Source organism: Notamacropus eugenii, chromosome 2 (genome assembly GCF_028372415.1).
Source record: "Notamacropus eugenii isolate mMacEug1 chromosome 2, mMacEug1.pri_v2, whole genome shotgun sequence".
NCBI classification, from domain to species: domain Eukaryota; kingdom Metazoa; phylum Chordata; class Mammalia; order Diprotodontia; family Macropodidae; genus Notamacropus; species Notamacropus eugenii.
Genome location: NC_092873.1, coordinates 91,139,140 through 91,162,170, shown reverse-complemented (window position 1 = coordinate 91,162,170; position 23,031 = coordinate 91,139,140). Strand labels below are relative to the sequence as shown.

General features: G+C 40.8%; 1 protein-coding gene and 1 non-coding gene across 3 annotated transcripts in view; both read right to left on the bottom strand.

Moving 5' to 3' along the window:
• The window catches only part of PACSIN1 (protein kinase C and casein kinase substrate in neurons 1), a 110,059-nt gene that overhangs the window by 50,690 nt on the left and 36,338 nt on the right, over positions 1 to 23,031 (bottom strand). The gene's annotated exons all lie outside the window — the stretch shown is intronic.
• LOC140530518 (U6 spliceosomal RNA) lies at positions 11,297 to 11,403 on the bottom strand. The gene has a single exon (XR_011975956.1). It is a non-coding gene; the product is annotated as a U6 spliceosomal RNA (small nuclear RNA).

The window sequence follows — 23,031 nt, the reverse complement described above, 5'->3', positions numbered from 1 at the left end:
GGGCTCTGATGTCTAGCAAGCTTTAGTATTGAGGAGCAGGTGGGAAGGTTTCTGATGATCATTCAGAAGACCCAAACTTGGTTTTGCCAGCTCACTGACATGTTAATTTCTCATGGCCTCCTGAGCCAAGTCGTGAATGCACATGCCAAATGCAGCCTAGAAGGTTCCTGAATGCTCTCTAGAGATTCCACTGTGATTGTCACATATAGATGAATCAGCTTCCCAAAGAACCTTGCCCACCTATGGTCCATGTCTGATTTTAAGACCAAGATGGCAGGGAATTACTTCCTCCGAGTAATCCCCCAGCATAGGAGCTGTTGTTGGTTTGAGAACTCAGTTTCCTTCTGCAGTTCTCATGGATTGCTACCAGTAGATCCCCTGAATGGAACTGCCACCATGTTACTTGTTCTTGTGATGATGCAAAACTTAGTGGAGGCTCCAAACCAACCCCTGTCAGGAAATGTTTCATTGTGGAAAATCATCAATGACTTAGCTAGGGGGAGTGGCACTGGTTTCCAAAGCCCATTAGTTCAGGAGATCATGGGAAGATACTCCACAACCATGAAATGTGATAGACTTCTATCTTCAATTACCTAATCTTGCATCCATCTTCTTTACAAAAGGCAGCTCCTGATTTGCAAACATTGAACTTTCCTTATGAATGTCCCATGCATATGAACTAAAAGACTGGAGCTCCAATATTGCCTGTGATTGTGTCATTCGTAGAACCAAGAGGTGGATTCTAGAGAGTGAAGCAACAGCTAGGGGCCCTCTCCTTTAGAGGATTCCCTTGTTGAGGTTGGGGTTGGGGGAAAGGCAGTAAGTATAAAATTGAAATGGAAAGAGAGGAGAGAAAGGAGTAGTTTGCTAACACCAGCAGCGCCCAAGTCAGTCAGTCAGTCAATAAGCATTTATTAAGTACTTAAAACATGTAAGGCATTGTGTTAAGTACTGTAAATACACGGAAAAGCAAAAGGCAATCCCTGTTCTTGAGGAGGTCAATCTAAAGGGGAAGACAACATGCAAACAAATATACAGAAAGCAGATTGTGTTTGTCCTTTGTTCTCGAAGAGGACCATGACATCAAGATGATGACATGATTTGCATTTGACTTTGATTTGAGTGAAGGAGGGCTGTACAAAGTCACCAGCCTCACTTTCTTCTCCTGAGCCATCTGGGTCCAGTAGCCAGTCATCAGGATGATTGGAGATGGCCCAGGATGTAGAAAGCAAGCTACATACAGGATAAATAGGAAGTAATTAAGGGAGGGAAGGCACTAGAATTAAGAGGGGTCAAGAAAGACTTTCTATAGAAGGTAGCATTTTTAGCTGGGACTTAAAGGAAGCCAGAGAAGCCAGTAGGTGGAGATAAGGAGGGAAATTATTTCAGGAACAGGGAACAGCTTGAGAAAATTCCCAGAACCAAAAAATGGAGTGTCTTGCTCAAGGAACAGCAAGAAGGCCAGTGTCATTGGATAGAGAAGTATGTGGAGAAAGAGGAGAATATAAGGTGTAAGTAGTGGAATACCAAAAGATAAAGAAAGAAAGAGTCAGAGCCAGAGGGAAACTTGGGAAGGAAAGGAAGAAATAGAGTTTAAGAGGATGAATGAGCAAATCATCTTAGTTCTAGGACTCAGTTAAATTTGACTAATTTCTAGATCTGGCTCCACTAATAACTCTCCATGTGACCTTCAGCAAGTCATTGCCCCAATCTAAGCTTCAGGAATTGGATTAGATCTTGAAGACCCCTTCCAGTTATTAATAATAGCTGACATTTTATCACCAAGAGGTATTGTGGCTTAATAATAATAGAAATAGCTGGCATTTATGTAACTCTTTAAGGTTTGCAAAATATCAGAATCAAAAAGAACTGAGCCTCTGAAACATACTGGATATGTGACCCTGGGCAAACGCCTCCTGTAACTTTCTCTGCAGAGCAGGTGCTGATCTGAACTGGTAGAGGGAATCTTTTCATTGGAAATACCCTATACCGATGAAATCAATGATTCAGTCTAAAATAAAAAGTTGATATTTATATGATGGCTTATGGCTACACAATGTTTTATACGCAAAGACCAGGAACGAGCTGAGGCCTACTTATATGAACAATGTAGCCTATGGGCATGTTGTCGAACATGACACTTGTAACCCCTTTCTCTCTTTCTGGGTTTGCGCACTCACTTAAGTAGCAGATCTGGAGGTTTTTCCCAAATGTGGGGCCATCCATGTCCATGACCATGGAGCTACAACTCAACATCTCTTTGAAGGTGGTGGGATGACTATCAGAGAAACACTTCTGCTACTCACCACTGTAACTCCTGAGCCCCCACACCATGCTTTCCATTTACACAAATCAGTCGCAGTGACACTACTGATTTTTTGAACATGAAACATTGACTTATCAATAAGGCAAAAGGCAATAGAAGAGAATAAAAATAAAGAGAATAGGTCCCCCATAATCCTACAACTCACTCTCCCACTAACTCACATAGAATCTGTGGGGAAGAGTGAGAATACCTTACAAATAACAGTCAGAGAGTCACATGGATAGTGAAACCCATATAACCAGGGCAACTTACAATTCTGGACTACAGACCTAGACATTTAGGTCTTTAGGGATAACAGACTATACCATGTATCACCTGCCAAGCAAAACCATTTCTCTGATATCTACTCTCCTACTGGGCAAAGCCTCTTGTCTGCTACTCTCAAGTTATTAAAGTTTGCAGTTTTCCTGCTCACAAGTCTCCTTGAATCCAGGATTGTTGTAGTGGAAGGAGCATTTGACCTGGGAGTCTGGTGACCTGCAGTCTAATGCTAGCTCTGTTACCAATTAACATGCTATGAATAGGCATAATGAATAGGGGGCTGGACCTGGAGCCAGAAAGATCTGAGCTCAAATCCAGTCTCAAAAACTTACTAGCTATGTTTCTCTGGGCAACCTCTGTCTGCCTCAGTTTCTTCAACTCTAAGATGGAGGTAATAAGAGCACTTCCTCTCAAGGTTGTTTTGAGGATCAAGTGAAGTAACATTTATGAAGTATTTAACACAGTGCCTGCCACATAGCAGGTGCTGATTAAATATTTGTTTTCTTCCTACCTTTCTTCCTTCCTTCCTTTTTTCAGATGTTTTCTAAGATTCCCTTCCAGCTCTGACACCTTGTGATAAAATACAAGGCATGACTATAAAGAAAGGAGACTGATTCCAGAGGCCATATGCAGGATTCAGTCTCTTTCCTTTACTCATTTGGGTTTTTCAACTGGTTGGAGGAGAGACAACACAAATCAGAAGCAGCTCTCAAGAAGAAATTCCCCCAGGTATCAGAACTTGACCTAACTGAGCCCCTCTTGATATAGCCCACTGAACCACTATTAAGCCTTGTTAAGTTTAATTGACTATGTCCTTAACACTGTAAGTCTATGACTCCTTACCTTTGCTAGGGAACAATGAAAACCTTGAGTTTCTTTCTCCTCTCAAGCATCTCTGAATGTGGTTTTCTTACATTGTTATCAATGATAACAATGACTGCACTAGCATGACCCACTGGAGTGACCAGTCATGACTTTGATCAGTAGTTCATTGGTCACTTAAAAAGGTCAAGGATGCTTGCCTCTGCTTCCTTCCCACAAGTCTTTGACTGTGCCCATGGCCCTTGGGAATACCATTGTGAAAGACAGGAAGTTAGTTTCTACAACCTTTTCATCCCCTTTCAGAGACTGATGGAATCTCAATCAGAAAGGATTTCAGAGGTCACCCTAATACACAAGGAGTATTCCAAGGTTAATATGCAATTACTTACTACTATTACTACTACTACTACTGCTAGTACTTCTACTACTAGCATTTATATAACACTTTTAGGCTGGCAAAGCACTTCACAAATATTATTTCATAACCCTGAGTTATAGGTGTTTTTATCATCCTCATATTACATATGAGGAAACTGAAGCAGAGAGAGATTAAGAAATTTGCCAAGGATCACACAGGCAGTCAGTGTCTGAGACTGGATTTGAATTCAGATTTGACTCCAGGTCCAGCCCTCTATCTACTTTGACCCCTAGGTGCCTAATAAACTAAAATAATTTGTAAGGTGTTAATAGAAATGTTAGCTGTCATTGGCATTATACTTAGATATGAATGAAGCCACTGGATATAGTGGATAGGCTACTGGAGTCAGGATAAAAGACCTGGGTTCAGTGCAGCATAATGGAAAGAATACTGGATCTGAAGCCAAAAGCTGTGGATTCAAATACATTCTCAGATGCTTACTACTTGTATGACCTTGGGCAAGTCACTTAATTTCCATCTGTAAAATAAGGGGTTGAGACTAGATAATCAATACATATAGTCAAGAAATATTTAATAAGTATCTACTATGTGTTGAACACTGCTAAGCTCTAGGGACGCACGTAAGAAATAGCTTACAATCTAATGGAGGGGGAGGAGATAATACACAAATGGAAGCTCTAAGTAGGGGCACCGGAAAGCACTCAGCTTGGGGCATGATGTTTTTAGAGTTGAAATCAAGCAGATTAGCTGATGGGAAAAATAGATTCCCTTTTGGGCAGCTAGGTAGAACAATGGAAAGAGTACCAATCCTAAGTAAGGAAGCCTCATCTTTCTGAGTTCAAATCCAGCCTCCAACACAGACTAGCTGTGTGATCCTGGGCAAGTCACTTAAACCTGTTTGCCTCAGTTTCTTCGTCTGGAAAATGATCTGGAGAAGGAAATGGCAAACCACTCCAGTACTTCTGCCAAGAGAACCCCAAATGGGGTCATGAAGAGTTGGACATGACTAGACAACAACAAAAGGTTTAATTTCAGCTCTAGTTTGTTGATCTACTCAAATCTTACCTGTAGCATTTACCAGCTAAGTAACCATGGACTTAATCCTTTCGAAATTCTGGAAGTCCGCAGAGACTTATGTAATGTTTTACAGAAAGCTAAGAACTGGAGGATGCTTGATATGTTGGTACATTGATGAGGGATTATCCCTTCCTAACTAATTTAGGATGTAAACAGCAGAATTTCAGACCAGGGCTAGCCCAGGGGGCCTTTTTGGAACTTCGAAAATTTTAGGATTATAGATTTAGCAGTAGTAATGATCCTAGGGTCCATCTAGTCCAACACTTCATTTTGTAGATGAGAAAACTGAGATACCCTCCCCTCCCAGAAGTTGTGACTTTTTAAAATCACTATTTATTATTTTTTACATTTTTAAAAATTTTGAGTTCCAAGTTCTCCCCCCCCCACACACACACCTGCCTACTCATCACCTATATATCTGAAATCATGCAAAACATATTGCATATTAGCAATGTTGCAAAAAAAAACAAAGCAAGAAAAATAAGAAAATAAAAAAAGAATCTTCAATCTGCGCTCAGATTTCATTCAATTCTCTCTCTGGAGGTGCATGATATTTCATCATAAGACCTTTAGAATTGTCTGGGATCATTGCTTCGATCAGAATAGCCAAAAGTGACTTGTTCAAGGTCACACAGGTAGTAAATGATTGAATTGGGATTTGAATCCACGTTCTCCGATGTCAAACCTGGGACTTTTCATGAGGGAGCCCTGAGAGGGGAGACCACATTGTTTTCCTGTATTTGTATCCCCAGCACTCAGAATAATGCCTGACAGAGAGCTGAGTGCTTAGTAAAAGCTCTATCCATGTATCTATGTTTAGGAGTATGTTGGTAAACATTTAACAACTGACTCTCCAAAACACACTTTCAATTATTAATATTTTTCCATAACTTTCTTAAATCTAGGCATTCACTCAAACAATAAATCAAGCCCTGATCTATAGCATTTGACTATTTCCAAGGTATAAAGGCTCACACTGAAAATTTAATAATTGTTTTTCCTAAGGTGGTCTGAGCTGGCTCCAATATAACTCTATAAAATATGCATACATATGTTCTCCCAGTCCCTCAGACTTACCACCAAGGAGTCATCCTCGACTCCTCCCTATCTGTAACTTCCCAAATATGATCTGCTTGTAGATTTTGCCTTTGTAACGTCTCTTGTATCTATCCCTCTTCTCTCTCTGGCACAGCCACCATTCTAGAGCAAGCCCTCATCACTTCATGCCTTGATAATTGCAATGGCCTGCTGGTGGGTCTGCCTGCCTCAAGTCTCCCCACTCCATTTCACCCTCCACTCAGTCACTAAAGTGATTTTCCTAAAGTGCAATTCTGTTCATATCATCCCCTTGCTCAATAAACTCCTCTGGTTCCCTATCGCCTCTAGGATTAAACCCCTTCATAACCTACCTTCCTCCTACCTCTCCAGTCTTCTTACACTTTACTCTCCAACATCAACTCTTTGATCCAGTGACACAGGCCTCCTGGCTGTTTGTGTTCCACAGACAACACACTCCATCTCTGGTCTCTGGGCGTTTTCTCTTGTTATTTCCATGCCTGAAATGCTCTCCCTCCTCTACTCTGACTACTGACCTACCTAACTTCCTTTTTGTCCCAACTAAAATCTCACCTTCTACAGAAAGCCTTCCTCAACCCTTCTTAATTACAGTTTTCCCTCTAATAATTATTTTCTGTTTACTGTCTATAGTTTTCTTTGTCTATATCTGTTTACACGTTGTTTCCCTCATCAGATTGTGATCCTTAAGGGCAGGGACAATCTTTTGACTGTTTGTACACTTAGCTCAGTGCCTGACAGGGCAAGTCACTTACCCCGGTTTGCCTCAGTTTCTTTGTCTGTAAAATGAACTAGAGAAACAAATGGAAAATTACTCCATTATCTTTGCCAAGAAAATCCCAAATGGGATCACAAAGAATTGAACACAGCTAAAAATAACTGAAAAAAAGTTGATGTACATATGTATATATGTATTATCTATATCTCTCTCTCTTTTTCTATTGCATATCATGTGACCACCTCACAATTTTATAGGTGGGACTATCCCTCTATAGATCACTTGACCATTCCCAGGTATATATAGGACCTCAGTTATCCCAGAAGATGGAAGTAGAGAGGTCTCCTCCCTTTCTCTTCCCTTCCTTGTCATCTCCTCTTCCCTCCTTTCTCCTCCTCCCTTTCTTTACCTTCTCCCTCCCCTCTACTCCTCTCCTCCTTTTCCCTTCACTCTCTTCTCCTCCCTTCTCTTCCTCTCCTTTCCTCCCCTCTCCTCTCCTCTTCTTTCCCCTCTCCTTCCCACTCCTCCTTTCTTTTCCCTTTGCTCTCCTCTCCTCCCTTCTCTTCCTCTCCTTTCCTCCCCTCTCCTCTCCTCTTCTTTCCCCTCTCCTTCCCACTCCTCCTTTCTTTTCCCTTCTCTATGCCCCTCTCTTCAATGAATAAATGAATAGAGAAAGCATTAGTCATTATAATTACACAGAGCTCATTTTTTCCCCACTTTAATTCTAACCCTTTCATTTTACACAGAGAAGACAAAAAAAGAAACGAAAATTGTTCAAGGTCACCCGGTTAGAATTCTACAGAGAGGGGGCTTGAATCAGGTCCCATGCTCTTCCATGGAATCACCCTGGGGACCTGGGTATTCACCAGATAGTAAGGAAAGAGCAAGAGAGAGAAGGACAGAGATACTGAGCTGTCCTCATCTCCTCTGGGCAGATGGGAGCTGACAGAGCTGTGCTACATCATCCAGGGTAGAATCATCAGTGAAGTGAACGAAGTGTTGTCTGAATGATCGATCTGTCAGTTTCCTTTCACGTCCCAAGCTACGATCCTATGACTCTGAGCCCTAGTGTGAATGGATAAGACCATGTATAGGTCTGTATTGTAAGATTCAGTTCAGTTTCAACAAACATTCATTAAATCTATTATATCTTGGACACTGAGGGAGATAAGAATCAGGTTTACAAAGTACTTTCCATTTATTTTGCATCATTTTATCCTCACAACAGCTTTGCAAGGTAGGTGCTATTATCGTCATTCCCATTTTACAGATGGGGAAATGGAGGCTGAGAGAGAAAATGTCTTGCCTGTTACAGAGCTAGTAAGTGCCAAAGACAGGATTGGAACTCAAGTCTTCCTGATTTCAAGCCCAGTGCTCTGTCCAATATACCACCTAGATACAGAGGTCAAAAAGACCTCATAACTGCCCTCAATTTGCTTTATAGTCTGATAGAGAAGATTAGGGCACCCTCTCCTGGATACTCTCTCTTCTCTGGATTTTCACCATTCTGCCTTGTTAAATAGTCCATGACATACCCACTAATTGTGGCTTTAGCTCTACTGTTCTGGGACTTCGTTTCTTTTCTCTCTACACTGTCTCTTACTTGGTGACCTCATCAACTCTCCTAGATTTAATTACCATTTGTATTCCAAAGATTCTCAGCTCTGTATAACCAGACCCTGTCTCTCTCCTGAGCTCTTGTCCCAAATCACCAGCTGCCTTCTGGAAACTTTAAACTATATGTCCTATTAGGAGTTCAACTTAAGAGGTCCAAATCAGAACCTATTATCTCCCTTGCCTTCCCTCTGTCATAACCCACCCCTCTTCCAAACTCCCCTCTTTTTATGTAGGGTACCACCATTCTTCTAGTCACCCAGGTTTGCAATGTGGGCATTATTCTCTACACCTCTTTCCCTCACCTCACATCCAATAAGGAAGCTAGATAGTGCAGTAGATAGAGTGCCAAGCCTGGAGTGAGGAAGACCTGAATTCGAATTCAAGCTCAGATACTTACTAACAGTATGACCCTGGAAAAGTCATTTAATCCTATTTGATTCAGTTTCCTTAGCTAGAAAATGAGCTGAAGAAGGAAATGGCAAACCACTCCAATATCTTTGCCAAGAAAACACCAGATGGGTTCTTGGAGAGTTGGACATGACTTGAACAACAACACTTAATTTGATGCGTTGCAAAATTTTATTCTTTATAGGGTGTCTAAGTCCCCTCCTTACTACTTACATAGTCACTCTTCTAGTTGAGGCCCATCCCCTTTTTCTAGGACTCTGGAGCAATATCCTTCTAATTGGTTCGCCTCTCTCAAATCTTTCTCCAGTGCAACCCATATCCCACACAGCTCTACTCAAGAGAGCAGAAATTCCTGAAACAGGAATTTCAGATCTTCCTTCACTGACTCAACAAACTCCAGACTCCCTATTAACTCTAGGATAAAATATAAATTACTCTGCCTGAACTTTAAAGCTGTTTACAACCTGGTCCCCTCTATTCTCCTCTATGCATTCTTTGATCCAGCCATATTGGACAATTTGCTGTTTACATCTCCTATCTTTGGCCTCTCCCCCATTACCTAGAATGCTCTTTCTTCTTACCCCTCAGAATCCCTATTTTTCTTCCAAAACTCATCTCAAGCCATTTTCTACATGAAATCTTTCCTGGTCCCCTAACTGCTAGTTCCCTGTCATGTATTTAGCATCTATATCTTATATATCTCTATGTTGTCTCCACCACTAGAATGTAAGGTCCTTTGTATTTTCAACTTTTAACATAGTATCTGGTACACAATAGGAGCTTAATAAATCCTAGCTAATTAATTTATGTTTTATTGATATCTTTTGTCTTTACATCATAACCATTAGTAGCTCTGTTCCAGAATGAACTCTCTTCCTCTTGACAAGTTAAGCAAACACATCAGTTACAAATACTGTGTCTAACAGTGTAGATGATATTCTGTCCTATTAGTTTTCTACCTCTCTTTTGTGAAGGAAATAAGCATTTAGTATGTGTGGATAGAGCACCAGGCCTGGAAGTCAGGCGTATCTGAGTTCAAATCTGGTCTCAGACACTTATTAGCTGTGTGACTCTGGGCAAATCCTTGTCTGCCTCAACTTCCTCATCTGTCAAATGAGCTAGAGAAGGAAATGGCAAACCACTCCAGTAGCTCTGTCAAGAAAGCTCCAGATGGAGTCACAGAGAGTTGAACATGACTGAACACTAACAACACCACTATGTGCCAAGTGCTTTACAAATACCTTCTCTTGATTCTCACAACAACCCTGGGAGTTATAGATGCTATTATTTTTTGTGGGGGGAGTGAAAGAAATGTTTTTTAAAATTTTTTTATTTGACTCCAGTCAATGAACTCCATTTACCAAACAAAAGGTAAAAGCTGCAAATCAGAATCAGGGGCAGTTCACGGATGTGTAAACATACAAAATCAAGAGAAACAAGATCCGAGGGGAAAGCAAAAGGGATAGAATTGAACACAAGATTATATTCATAGATCATGTGAGTGACAACAGAGTGTGTCTGAGGGACAGAGATTAAGGGAAGACTACCTCCACCTGTGAAGTATACTGCCCTCCTAGGGGACTACTTCTTCAGAGTAATGTCCATAGAAGTTTATGATCAAAAGAGTTATGCTGGAATGGTAAGGGCTCATATCTTCTAGAAGTCTGGGCAAGAAGGGTGGCTCAGAGAAGGACCAAACAATAAAATCTATCAGGAAGGCAAATATACACATTTTTAAAAATTTTTTAAATTTTTAAAAATTTTAAAAAAAATTAAATACTCTAAGGGTCTTCTATAAAAAGCTTTGTAGTGAAGATCATTTGATAATTCCTCCTATGGGATGACCCCTTTGGAAGCTGAAACAAGAACAGTTGGAAGACCTTCTTGGGCTGGATAAACTTCCTTATGGAAGTCCTCAGAGATAAGTATGTTGGGAAACTCCCAGGGGTAGCCATTGAAAGCTATCAGATATAGAGGCTTTCCTGTCTCATTGTACTAACATAGAGCTTCTGCACAGCTTGGGCTCTCCTTGATGGGTTCCAGTTTGGAAAGATCTCATTTTTGTTAACTCCTGGGAGGATGGGGGTTGTAGGGCTAAGTTCATGTTTGGTGGTGTGTGAGTTTTTGGGTTGGAGAGGAACTTCAAAGGGCAGTGCATCCCCAAGTTTCAAACTGCCTATAATTGAGTTGGTGTTGCCCTCAAACAGTCTATGGGGTCACCTTGGCTTCCTTGGACTTCTGGTATTTGCTGGGGTCTCTCCTTGAAATATTCAAAGATCTGCCAGACTCAAAGGAGTGTCTTCCTCCTCATGGCACATGCTGGAAGCATAGACTGGCTTTCTAAAAGGATGGGAGCTAGGAAGTGTATAGTTTCTTTAGGAATCAAATGTCCTAGCACTTGAGGGTTTATTAATTGAAGTTCTAGTTTAGGACAGAATGAGTTATATCCAAGTGAATCAATGTTCTGTTGATGTGAAGGAGAACTTCCCTGTCTGCTTGTCAATCTAGGGGCCAATTACTGTTTAAGTTTCTCAAGTAATTCTCATTTGGCCCTTTTTTGTTATTGCTTACTAATTGTGTTCTTTTGCTGATGGAATTCCATGAGGATATTCTCAAAAATATGGAACGCTTCACAAATTTGCGTGTCATCCTTGCTCAGGGGCCATGTTAACCTTCTCTGTATCATTCTAATTTTAGTATATGTGCTACCGAAGCAAGCGCTATAGATACTGTTATTTTCATTCCCATTTTACAGCTGAGGAAGCTGAGACTTGCTTAGGGTCACACAGCTAGTGGGTGTCTGCAGTCATATTTGAACTCCGGTCTTCCTGACTCCAGACTCAGTGTTCTATCCATTGGGCCGCCTACATGGCTCTAGGTGTTTTTCCAAGATGCAAGTGTGCTTGTTACCTCTTCTCAGGTTTCTCCTTGACTTGGAGTTCAGCTTCTTTCAGTGATCTTTTCATTGATCTTAATATAGTCACGCTTATAAGTATGTTCATAGTATTGTCTAGCTCAGTATCACTCCCTGAAAATATTCTAAGGTGAATGAAGGAAAAAAACAATTATAAAACTCTTCCTAGGTGGCCCAGGGGATAGAGTTCCAGGCCCGTAGTCAGAAGACTGGGGTTTTGTGATAATGAAAAAAGGTCAATAGACATAGTTTCTGGATAATTTAATCATTTTGTTAATAAGGCCAGCAGGTTATTAATAAAAGGATGGTCATTTGGTCATTTCTCTTTAGACATTCATGGCAACAGGGCTCACAGTTCATATACCCTTCAAATAATAGACGTTTCTGAAGGGTGGCAATCGACTCTTATTGGACAACATAATGGAAGGTGAGCTATATTCAAGTGAAGGACTGAGAGTGGCATCATGTCACCTTAGACAGAGAAGCTATCTCTATACCAGACCACTCCTAGTATTGAGCTATCTAGACAAAAAGATCTGTCTTCACCCAAGCTTGAGTAGAGCACAACTGGCTTCCCCATCTTAGATTAAGTCCCTTGTGAGGTTAGATGGAGTCTGACCAAGATCAGGAGAGTTAATTCAGTCTCATTATCAGTATTATCCTTCAAGGGCCTGAACTTTTTAAAATCAGGAATTTGGAAGAAGAGGAGAATTCTGAATCTCCCTAAGACAATGGTTATTAATAATCATTTCTCTTTATTTGAATCTGACCCTGGGCACTTATTAGCTGTGTGACCTTGAGCAAGTCACTTAACTTTTGCCTCAGTTTCTTCAGCTATAAGATGGGGATGATAATAATAACACTTACCTTCCAGGGTTATTGTGAGGATCAAGTGAGATGACAGTTGTGAAATACTCAGCCTGGCGCATAGTAGGTGATATATAAATGTTGCTATTGTTTGGTTATTATTTTATTGTTTCTGCTTGCCCAGCACTGGACCTAAAATGCAAAATCAAAAATAGTCCCTGTCCTCAAAGAATTATAAGTATAATAATAGTTATAACACATTATATAATTTTTAATATATATGTACATACACATATATACACATACATATATGTGTGTGTATATATATATATATATATTTAAGTATGTTACATAATAAGCACCTCAGGGAGTGGTAAGCCGCCATACACACACACACCCCTTTCCCTGTGAAAGGCACTTTGGTCCAGAAAGGTACAGGAGTGATTGGGGAGTAGAATGACACACCCCTGCCCAGTACTGAGTGGAGCTGATCTCATGGTTCTGTAACTGGAGGTGGTTGGGAGAAGGGTATGCCAGCTGGTGAGTTCAAGAAGAAAATGGTTGTGAGGAATGGGAAATGAAGCATGGCTGAGGTATTCCTGAAATTGAGGGGTCTATAAGGCAGTTGTTCCCTCAGAATTCCTCCTATTCGTCATCTCTTACTTCACAATAATAACTCATTACATTCACATATCGCAGTTTTTCATCCATTCATCCATCCGTAGCTACTTGCTTTGATCTCAGTTCTTGGCTATCACAAAGAAAGGTGTTATAGATATTTCGCTCCATTTTCAGTTCTAGTATTCTGTGATGGACAATTCCCAGGATGCATGCAGGCTGGTCAGCAGCAGAGTACTCCCAGACGGCTTGGGAGCATGTGACTTTGATATTATATGTATTGTTGTAAGAAGGGTAGATGGATGAATTAATAGCTCAATGAACTGCCATTTATTAAGCTTCTATTATATGCCATATATTTATATATGTACCTGTTTCTACCAATAGAATAAATTTGGTATTCCCAACAGCTAGCACAGCGCCTCACATATAGTTGATGCTTAACAAACACTAGGGGCAACTATGTGACGCGGTGGATAGAGCACTGAGCCTAGTCATGAAGACCTGAATTTGAATCTGGCTTCATTTTTTGTATTTATTTGGAAAATAATCTAATCACCACAACTTTAACTCTGTTACATAACAGATGAAACACATACAAACTGTTTTTCAAAAATTTATCCTCTTTTCTTTCCTTATTTTTATTGAACATCCCCCAATTGCACCCAAGGCTATTAATCCCCACCCCCATTCATTCCAATACCTCCCGGGGGGCAGCCAGTATCGCCCACTCTGACAGCCTATGCGTTCTAGACCTCCTGGACTCCAAGTTCAGCACATTTATACACTGCACCAAAACTGTGATCAAGTATAAAAAGATGTCACTCTACTTACAAGGTGTCACTGCATGCCTCTTTTAGACTCATCCTTTTGGGGTGCAGGGGAATTTACTTATCTAAGATTCCAGGGGTCCTTTGTAGAGTGGCTGCCACCTAGAACTTTAAGACTAAAAAAGTGATTTCCTTTCAACAATCCTGTGAGGTAGGTCATGCAATGGTATTCTCCCTATTTTAGACATGAGGAAACAGGTTCATGCTGGTAAAATGTCTTAGAATTCACCATCTAGCCCAATCCTTTCACTTTAGGGATGAGGAAACCTAAGATTCAGGGGGATCCAATGTCCTGCCCAGAGTTACACAGGTAATACCTAACAGAACGAGGACTCAAATCCAGGTCTTTTAACATCAGGCCCCATTTTTCTTTCTTTTTTCTTTCCTTTTTTTTTTTTTAAACCCCCAATGCTTTCCCCACTGTATCCTGCTCACCTGTCTGTTCTTATGTTATGTTAGTCACTTTTATAGGCCAGGGAGATGCAAGGCTAATTATCTTCTCCTAGAGTAAGGTCAACAATTCTGGTAGCTTCTACCAGAACAGAGGTGACTTGGGTTCAGACTTTCTAGGTCAGCCAACAGCTGGGCTTTCCTCTGGCATGAGGATGACGGAGAGGGTCGTTACACAACAACTCCTCCCCAGCTAACCTGACTAACCAGCAACAAGGAGATCAGCCTTGGGGAGGGGGGACATCCAAGAATCCCTGCACTGCACCTCTTGGAGATCACTCCCTTCCTGTCTCCAGATCCCTGGCTCCATCCTTTTGGAAGGCTTTCTAAGGGCAGGACCTAGAAACAACTGCACAAAAGGAGAAGTTGTTAAAAGATTAGACCTGATGATTATAAGACCATCATGACAATTTCCCCTGAAACTATAAGATGTAGCTTATAGAATCTATGCATAAAAAATATTATTATAAGATTAGGCATGCTGGTTTTGAGGCCATCATGACAGTTTTCCCTTAAGGGAGACTATAAGCTTATAGAACATACTCATGGAAAAATACTGACAATAATGTTTTTCAAATGTTAGTACAACTGTGTCCTCCAAAATAATATTTTATCTACTGCCAGCTTATTTTGCTCCCTATAATAACCCCCCCAAAATAATATTTTGCTTACAAATTATTTTTTTCCCTGATAAGAAACCCTCCCAAATGTTTTGCCCTGACTCAGTCAGCTATAGGGGCTACCCAAAGTTAGAGTATAAGAACCCCACCATCAGAAGGGCACTTTGGAGTACCCCCTTTCTGCTGAATAGACCCATATCTCTGTGCTCCCCAACACAACACTGGCTTTACATGAATTATGTTCTATGTTAATGGGTATGCCTGAGCTTTAGGGGCCAGTCTTCTTGTCCTCTAGCCCTTTTCCCTCTTCCCCATGGCTAGCAACAAAGATTTGTGTTAAATTGACTCCTATTGTTATTTTCAGCACTCAAACTCATTAAGAGGTGGTCCTTTCCTTAGGTATAAAGTGGGTACCCCAACAAGGACTTAACCTATTGGCAGCCACACCTGCACTGGGGGATTAGGGGACTGTGAGCCCTGTTGTAGAAAGCAAGGTTCAATAGGGGAAGCCCACATCCTTCCAGGAGGGATGTCCTCATGCCAGAGGACTGACTCACAACACAAGTCATGGATATCTTAGAATTTTCCTTGGAGGGACAATTTACATCAGGTTATTCAATTCAGTTCAGTTCAATTCAATTCAGCAAACACTTGAGGCAACACCTACTATGTGTAGGTGCTATGATAGGTACTGAGAATATAGAGACAAAAATGAAAGTCTTTTCCTCTCCTCAAGTAGTTCATTTTCTATTGGGATGAGTCGGTGCATAACTGTGACTTCAGTGGTTTATAAATAATAATTAGTAATAATAGCTAGCATCTACAGAGCACTTGCCATACTATTTCATTTGATCCTCACAACAATCTTGAGAGGCTGTGCTATTATTGTCCCTACTATATAGATGTGGAGAACGAGATTAAGTGATTCGGCCAGGATCACACAGCTACTAAATGTCTGAAGCCAAATTTGAACTGGCATCTATGTAGCTTCAGGCCCAGCATGCTATGCATCTCACTTATCTAGACACTGAAGAAAATGAGAGTCCTTGTCCTCCCAGAGCATATACTCTACACAGAGCGAGGATGGAAGGAGAGAATAATGTATGATTTCAGGGAGATATATAGCTATATACATACATATATACATACAAAGAGATAGACAGATAGGCAGACAGACAGACAGATAGACAGAAAGACAGACAGACAGACAGACAGACAGACAGACAGACAGATAGATAGATAGATAGATAGATAGATAGATAGATAGATAGATAGATAGATAGATAGATAGATAGATGGATGGATAGATGGATGGTTGGATGGATGGATGGATGGATGGATGGATGAATAGATGGATAGATATAAACAGGTAGATGGTAGGTAGATGCATAGGTAAGTAGAGAGAGGGACAGAGAGATGAACGGATGGATAGAGAGATAGAGATAGATACATGTAGATAAATATAAATAAATAGGTAGGTAGATGAAGATAAAGAGAGGTAGACAGATATGGATAAGTACATAGATAGGTAGATGGATGGATGGATGGATGGATGGATGGATGGATGGATGGATGGATGGATAGAGATAGATGGATGTAGGCAAATACAGATAAATAGGAAGTATAGGTAGATAGATGAAATAGAGAGAGGTAGATAGATATGGATAAGTAGGTAGGTAGACAAACAAATAGATGGATGTAGAAAGATATTGAAATGGTTGAATATAGATAGGTAGATAGATACATAGATTGATGATAGATTAATGGATAGATGTATAGATTGATGATAAACAAATGGTATATATTTATAGAGAGAGATGACAGATAAATTATATATGTGTACATATATAGAGGAGGGAGAGAGGGAAAGAGAGAGAGAGAAGGAGAAGATGTGATTTCATTGCATCTCAGATGCAGGTCAAAAACTCCTCTGAAACTTAAACTTTTAGAGAGTTGCCTGGGGCACTGAGAAGTTCTACTGCACTTCCCCAGTGCCCAAAGGCCACAGCTTGAATCCAAGTTCTCTAGACTCCAAGGCTAGCTGTCTATGTCCTACTACACACTCATTCCCTCTCCTGGATATACACAGTAGAAGCAGAGTAATGAGCACTACCTGGTGGGGAAAAGGGGAGATGTCAAGAAGAAAAGACCTCTCATAGGAGACTGAACTTGGAACCTGTCTGGAACAGAGCTAAGAATGTCAAGGGGCAGAGGTGAGGAGGAAGATCATTATAGGTGTGGAAACCCCTTCCAAAGGCACAAAGGTGAAAGACAGCACATCATGCACATGGTACGGCAAATACACCAGCTTGACTGGCATGTAGAATGCTTGGTGGGTAGTAAAGTGAAATCAGCTGACAGAGAGGTTCTGCCGATTTGTGAAGGGTTGTAAACATCAGAGACGTTTTATTTTAGAGACAATAGGGAGACACTGAAACCTCCTAAGCTGGAGATACTTTGCTTAAAGAAGTTTTAATCGTTGTGGGTGGGAGAGTAGAGAAGGAATGGATACGTTTTTCATTTAATTCATTTCAATTAATACTGAAGTTCTTTTAACAATTCAAATATCCCTGGTAGTTTATTAAACTATTATTGTGTAGCTCTAGCAGCCTCCAAAGGATTTTAAGGCAGGCCATAAGCATTTGTTGAGCACTTTCTATGTGCCAAACACTTTGCTAAGCTCTAGAGATACAAATGGAAGCAAAAAGTCCCTGCCTGCAAGGAGCTTACATTCTTTTTTTGTTTTTTAAATTTATTTATGTAAGTTTTCAACATTCATTTTCACAAAATTTTGAGTTCCAAATTTTCTCCCCATCTCTCCCCTCCCCCCACCCCAAAACACCAAACATTCTAATTATCCCTATCACCAATCAGCCCTCCCTTCAAACATCCCTCCCTTCCTTTATCCCCATCTTCTCTTTTGTCCTGTAGGGCAAGATAAATTTCTATACCCCGTTACCTGTATTTCTTATTTCCTAGTTTTGTGCAAGAACAATACTCAACAGTTGTTCCTAAAACTTTGAGTTTCAACTTTTCTTCCTTCCTCCCTCTGCACCCATCCCCATTGGGAAGACAAGCAATTCAATATAGGCCATATCTGTGTAGTTTTGCAAATGATTTCCATAATAGTTGCATTGTGCAAGACTAACTATATTTCTCTCCATTCTATCCTGCCCCCCATTTCTTCTATTCTCTCTTTTGACCCTGTCCCTCCCCAAGAGTGTTGACTTCTAATTGCTCCCTCCTCCCATTATCCTCCCTACCATCATCCCCCCCATTCTGTTTATCCCCTTCTCCCCCACTTTCCTGTATTGTAAGATAGGTTTTCATACTAATATGAGTATACATTTTATTCCTTCCTTTAGTCGAATGTGATGAGAGTAAACTTCATGTTTTTCTCTCACCTCCCCCCTTTTTCCTTGCACTGAAAAGTCTTTAACTTGCCTCTTTTATGACAGATAATTTGCCCCATTCCATTTCTCCCTTTCTCCTACCAATATATTTCTCTCTCACCTCTTAATTTCATTTCTTTAAGATATGATCCCATGCTATTCAACTCACCCTGTGCTGTGTGTGTGTGTGTGTGTGTGTGTGTGTGTGTGTGTGTAATCCCACCAATTACCCAGATACTGAAAAGTTTCAAGAGTTACAAATATTGTCTTTCCATGTAGGAATGTCTAAGTCCCTTATGATTTCTCTTTGCTGTTTACCTTTTCATGCTTCTCTTGATTCTTGTGTTTGAAAGTCAAATTTTCTTTTCAGCTCTGGTCTTTTCATCAAGAATGCTTGAAAGTCCTCTACTTTATTGAAAGACCATTTTTACCCCTGAAGTATTGTACTTGGTTTTGCTGGGTAGGTGATTTTTGGTTTTAGTCCTAATTCCTTTGACTTCTGGAATATAATATTCCACACCCTTCAATCCCTTAATGTAGAATCTGCTAGATCTTGAGTTGTCCTGATTGTATTTCCACAATACTTGAATTGTTTCTTTCTAGCTGCTTGCAATATTTTCTCCTTGACTTGGAAACTCTGGAATTTGGCCACAATGTTCCTAGGAGTTTCTCTTTTTGGATCTCTTTCAGGAGGTAATGGGTGGATTCTTTCAATATTTATTTTGCCTCCTGGTTCTAGAATATCAGGGCAGTTTTCCTTGATTATTTCATGAAAAATGATGTCTAGGCTCTTTTTTTGATCACAGTTTTCAGGTAGTCCCATAATTTTTAAATTGTCTCTCCTGGATCTATTTTCCAGGTCAGTTGTTTTTCCAATGAGATATTTCACATTATCTTCCATTTTTTCATTCTTTTGGTTTTGTTTTGTGATTTCTTGGTTTCTTATAAAGTCATTAGCCTCCATCTGTTCCATTCTAATTTTTAAAGAACTATTTTCTTCAGTGAGCTTTTGAACCTTCTTTTCCATTTGGCTAATTCTGCTTTTGAAAGCATCCTTCTCCTCATTGGCTTTTTGAACCTCTTTTGCCAATTGAGTTAGCCTATTTTTCAAGGTGTTATTTTCCCAACCAGTAACTTGACTTTTGGGTCCTTTGTCAAGAGTAGAGTATACTCTGGGAATCTGTAAGATCTCAGTTCCTCCAAGGTGGCACAATCAAGCATGTACACTGGTCTGGGAGTAGGCAGAGATTTATGTGCCCAGAATCTTAGCAGAGTTTCCTCTTCACAGCTACCTGGCCTCCAGTTCCGCCAAGCCAGCACTGAGGGCTGAGATTCAGATAAGTTATATGGGCAGGTACCATTCAGTGTGAGATAAAGATCAGCTGCCACAGGGCCTCTACACAAGGCTGAGGTAAGAATGGGTTACTCAGTGCCCTCAGGGGTTTTGTGATCCAACAATGGATGTGGGCTGCTGTAGGGGCAGCTGTGGGAACTGCCATGTGGCTTCTGTGGCCATTGCCTAAGGCCAGAGCTTTGGGAAGGCCCTTCTCCTTTCCCAGACAGCTGAAAAAACTCTGTCACTGACCTTTGGCGCCTGTGGGTTGAGAGATCTGTGAATTGCTGATACTGTGACTGGGGATTCCGCCCCTGAGGGCTGTTCGCGAGCCAAGAGCCATGCCACCAAGGCTGGGCTGGGCTCTGCTCCATGACTAGTGCAACAGACATTTCCGGCTGGCCTTTCAGGTCACCCTGGCCTGGAAATCTCCTCCACTCTGTTGTTCTCCACTTCTGCTGCACCAGAATTTGTTGAGAGTCCCTCTCTACAGGTATTTTATGGGCTGTGTGGGGAGAGCCAGCATATGTGTGTCTTTCTACTCCACTATCTTAGCTCCACCTCAAGAAGCTTACATTCTAATGGCACATCATGTACCCTTCGATCCAGTGACACTGGCCTCTGTTGTTCAGCAAACAAGACATTCTGTCTCTCTGTTCTAGGCATTTTCTGTGACTGTCTCTCATGCCTGGAACATTCTCTGTTCTGCACTCCAACTACTGACCTCTATGATTTCCATTAAGACCCTACTAAAATCCCATCTATTACTGAAAACCATTCCCAGCCTCTTTTAATTCCAGTGCTCTATCTCTGTTCATTATTTCCTATTTGTCCTAAATAAAGCTTGTTTGTAAATATTTGTTTATTATCTTCCCCATTAAATAATGAGTTCCTTGAAGACAGACTTTTTGCCTCTTTTTGTATCCCCAGAACTTAGCACAGTGCCTGGCCCATAGTAGGTGCTTAATAAATGTTTATTGATCGATTGATTAATGGAGAAAGATAATACACAAAAGGAAACTGAAAAGAAACAGAGAGGAATGGAGGGGGATGCATGGTGTTAAAGTTCAGAAAGTCAGAAGCAAAACCAGGAGGGCAACGAAGGTGGGCAAGTCTTGTTTGTATAAGTACTTGTCATCACCATTAGAATGGAAGTTCTTTGTGGACAAGAATTATCTTTTTATCCCTATGTAGCATCAGTAGGATAAGTGGGCATAATCAGTCAATACATTGTAGTGAACCCACACATCAGGCCAAAGCAACTCATGGGGCACTTCATGGCCTCATGTCCTTTCTACTGAGCAGCTCCCTGAGTAAGACACTCTGGGTCTGCTCTGGTTCAAAGCTTGACTCCCAAATGCCGGTGCTAATACTCTCTTGAATCCATAGCTGGCTCTCTTCTCTGCTGCCAGAGGTCTCCCTCCTTGGAGTTTCTTTCACTGACTATATCCATTCCCTCCTGGTTATGGTGTCTCTTACTGAATAAGTACTTTCACAGCAAGTTGTGGTGGCTAAAAAGGGGAGAGGAAGAAAGAAGTCCCCTCTTCCTCTGATGGTAGCATTCTTCGAAGTTGCTTGCTATTTTAAATGTCTTTATAGAACAGGAACTCTTAACCTATTTTGTGTCAAGAACTCCCTTTAGAAGCCCTTCTCAAAATGATGTTTTTATTTGCATAAAATAAAATACATGTGATTATGAAGGAAACCAATTATATTGAAATATAATTATCTATCTGTGTGTATTTTATGTATATGATATATGTATGTATATATATGCATGCAGATACATGTATTTATATACGTGTGTCTACACACACACACATATATGGAGAGAGAGAGCCAAGTCGGTAAAACCCTGTTCTAGAATACTCACTTTAGAGTCCCATCAGCAGATTTTTGTCTAGCCAATAGCTGGAGTACTCTAATCCCATCAAGGAGAACTTAACACTCTATAAAGGAGTAACAGAGTATAGCTACCTCTTTGCCACTCATTTACCACTTTGTCTTTCTTACCTGTCCCAATTTTATCATCTGGGATAGGAGAAAATAAATTGAGGAAGGTGTCTTGATTGGCTCTCCCCTACATTCATTTTTAAGTTAACACCTCAATATGAATTAATTTTTCTTGTTTGAGATAGAACTGAGAAACTGAGTTTTGATGGGAGGAAGGGACAGAAAGAAGAGGTAATTTTACAATCCAGTTGCTTAGGAAGATGGGTTGATGAATTTGGCAGTGTAAGGGAACTGGTTCCTTGGAGAGGGTCAATAAAAGAGTGGCAGAAAGGCAAATTGCACAGCATTGTCAGCATTTCTTCAGCCTTCCCTTTCTTTTTTCAAATCAAATGTATTTTTTTTAATCAATCAACAAACTCTAAGTGCCTACTACGAGTTCTTCACTGAACTAGGGATACAAAGAGCTTATATTCTAATGGTGATGATAGGTGCTTATACATACAAAGCAGATACAAGATAACCTTAAAGGGAAAGGGAATAGCAGCTGGAGGAACCTGGGAAGGTCTCAGGCAGAAAGGAGCATTTGAGATGATTCTGACCAGAAGCCAGGGATTCTAACAGGCAAAGTCTTTAAAGGTTAACCCAACAGCCTGTTACCCAATTTATGCCCTTTCTCCCTCCCCAGTCAATTATTAGTGCATTAAAGCCATGCTAGAATCAGACTGTTAGAGAAGGAAGACAGCTTAGACCTCTTCCAGCCCAACCCCCTCCATTTACAGATAAGGAAGCTGAGGCCCAGATAGGTGAAGCCACCTGTCTGGCCAGTCCCGTGTCATCCCAGGAATTTGTGCTGGAAGCTAGATAAGAACCCAGATCTCCTGACTCCCAGTCCAGAGGGAAGGGAAAGGGGAAGGGAGAAGCATATATTAAGTGACTACTATGTGCCAGGCACTGTGCTAAATACTTTACAAAAATTAGTGCAGGGCTGGCTGCCTCTTGCCATATTGTTCTACGTTTTTACCCCTATTGTGCTGTAAGTACTCCATGTCCAGCTGTGAACGTGTACACCCATTGTAGGGGTCAGAGACTCAGGAGAACCGGGTTCAAGTCTCAGCTCTGCCACTCATGCTGTGTGATCTCTGTCGAGTCGTTTCCTTTCTCTCTGCCTTAGTTTCCTCCTCTGTAAAAAGAGGGGAATCAGGCTAGATTCAAATCAAGAAACAAACCCAAAGCCAGCCTTTAAGGGAAGAGAATAAGCACTTTTATATAGCACCTCCTACGTACCAGACATTGTGCTAAAGGTTTCACAAATATGGTCTCATTTGATCCTGACAACAACCCTATTATTTATTATTTATTATTCCATTTTGCAGATAAGAAAACTGAGGCAAACAACGGTTAAGTGACTTGACTTCACACAGCGAGATCTGAG